General features: G+C 38.6%; 1 pseudogene; it reads left to right on the top strand.

Annotated features, from left to right (window-relative positions):
• The first annotated feature begins 433 nt into the window (after positions 1-433).
• LOC106634480 (high mobility group protein B3-like) lies at positions 434-1,848 on the top strand (annotated as a pseudogene).
• Positions 1,849-2,666: the final 818 nt, after the last annotated feature.

Genomic DNA, 2,666 nt, shown 5'->3' with positions numbered 1-2,666 from the left:
CTCAAAATGGAGGAAAGACCTAAACATAAGATCCAAAGCTAATAAAACTCCTAGAAGAGAACATAGAGGAAAATCTTCATGGCATCAGACTTGGCAATGATTTCTTGGATATGATGCTAACATCACAGACAACAAAAGCAAAAATAGATAAATAGTATTTTATCCAAACTCAAACAAAAACTTTTATGCACCCAATAATACAATCAACAGAACAAAAACGTAACATACAGAATGAGAGAAAATATTTGCAAGTCATATATCTGATAATGGGTTAATACCCAGAATACATAAAGAACTCCTACAATTCAACAACAACAACAAAATTAAATAACCTGGTTAAAAATAGGCAAAGGAGAGGCTTTCGTGGAGGCAGCTAGCCTGAGGCTGGGGAGCACTGAGCTGCGCGTTGTGCCCTGCACTGCTCAGACTAGTGAGCAATATGGTCAGGATGGCTAAAGGTGACCCCAAGAAACCAAAGGACAAGATGTCTGTATATGCCTTTTTTGTGCAGACGTGCAGAGAAGAACATAAGAAGAAAAACCCAGAGGTCCCTGTCAATTTTGCAACATATTCCAAGAAGTGCTCTGAGAGGTGGAAGACAATGTCCGTGCAAGAGAAATCTAAATTTGATGAAATGGCAGAGGCGGATAAAGTGCGCTGATTGGGAAATGAAGGATTGTGGACCAGCTAAGGGAGGCAAGAAGAAGAAGAATCCTAATGCCTTCCAAAGGCCACAGTCTGGATTCTTCCTGTTCTGTTCAGAATTCCGCCCCAAGATCAAATCCACAAACCCTGGCATCTCTATTGGAGACATGGCAAAAAAGCTAGGTGAGATGTGGAATAACTTAAATGACAGTGAAAAGCAGGCTAGCTACATCACTAAGGCGGCAAAGCTGAAGGAGAAGTAGGAGAAGGATGTTGCTGACTATAAGTTGAAAGGAAAGTTTGATGGAGCAAAGGGTCCTGCTAAAGTTGCCCAGAAAAAGGTGAAAAAGGAAGATGAAGAAGACAAGGAGGAAGAGGAGGAGGAGGAAGAGGAGGAGGAGGAAGAATAAAGAAACTGTTTATCTGTCTCCTTGTGAATACCTTAGAGTACGGGAGCATCGTAATTGACACATCTCTTATTTGAGAAGTACCTGTTGCCCTCGTTAGGTTTAATTACAAAATTTGATCACAATCATATTGTAGTTTCTCAAAGTGCTCTAGAAATTGTCAGTGGTTTATGTCAAGTGGCCATGGGTGTCTGGAGCACCCTGAAACTGTATCAAAGTTGTACATATTTCCAAACATTTTTTAAATGAAAAGGCACTCTCGTGATCTCACTCTGTGCACTTTGCTGTTGGGGTGACAAGGCATTTAAAGATGTTTCTGGCATTTTTTTTTATTTATAAGGTGGGGTTAACAATATGGTTATTGGCTAGAAAACCTGAGTTATCAACTGTATGTATCTACAGTTTGTGAAAAGAACAAAACAACCAAGACAAACTCTCGATGCTCCTTGCTCGGCATTGAGGCTGTGGGGAAGATGCCTTCTGGAGGGGCTGTAGCTCAGGGTGTGCACTGCGAGGCTGGACCTGTTGAGTCTGCAGTGGACATCCATTTAGCTTCAGGTTGTCTTGTTTCTGTATATAGTGACATAGCATTCTGCTGCCATCTTAGCTGTGGACAAGGGGGGTCAACTGGTATGAGAAGTTTTACTTTGTTTTTGTTCTTAGTTGAGTGCATTAGTTTTTAAACTGTTTTTAAACAAACTGTAGAACTCTTCATTGTCAGCAAAGTGAAGAGCTACTGCATCAATGAAAGTTCAAGAACCTTCTGTACTTAAACACGATTTGTAACATTCTGGGTTTTTTTAGCATGTTTAGAATGCTGACATGTTTTTGAAGTTAAATAAACAATATTACATTAAAAAAAAAAGCAAAGGACTTGAACACACATTTCTGCAAAGATGATATACAAATGGCCAGAAAGCATACAAAAAGATGTTCAACATCGCTAATCATCAGAAAGATGTTCACCAAAACCACAATGAGATGTCACTTCACACCCATTAGGATGGCCACTACCAAAAAAAATGGAGGAGGAGAATAACAAGTATTGGGGAGGATATGGGGAAATTAAAAACTGTGTACACTGTCAGTGGGAATGTCAAAAGATACAGCTGCTATGAAAAATAGTATGGAGGTTCCTCAAAAAAGTTAAAAATACAATGAAATATCACTTCACACATGTTAGTATAGTCACTACCAAACAAACGAACAAAGGAAAATAACAAATGCTGAGGAAGAATCCTTGGGCACTATTGGTGAGGTTATAAAATGGTGCAACTGCTATAAAAAAAAAAAACTACAGTAGTTCCTCAAAAAACTTAAAAATACAACCACCATATGACACAGCAATTCCACTTCTGGGTATATATCCAAAAGACTGAATTAAAAGCAGGATTTTAAGAGAGAGTTGCACACTCATGTTTATTGCACCATTATTCACAATAGCCAAGAGATGGAAGTATCCCAAATGTTCATCAAAAGATGAATGACTAAAGAAAATATGGCATATACATATAATGAAATATTATCCAGCCTTAAAAAGAAGGAAATCCTGGCACATGCTACAACATGGGTGAACCTTGAAGATATTATGCTAAGTAAAATAATCCAGTCACC

The sequence above is a fragment of the Pan paniscus genome, chromosome 12 (assembly GCF_029289425.2).
Source record: "Pan paniscus chromosome 12, NHGRI_mPanPan1-v2.0_pri, whole genome shotgun sequence".
Classification (NCBI taxonomy): Eukaryota; Metazoa; Chordata; class Mammalia; order Primates; family Hominidae; genus Pan; species Pan paniscus.
The sequence above is the reverse complement of the archived record's forward strand: the minus strand, read 5'-3'. Positions and strand labels throughout refer to the sequence as shown.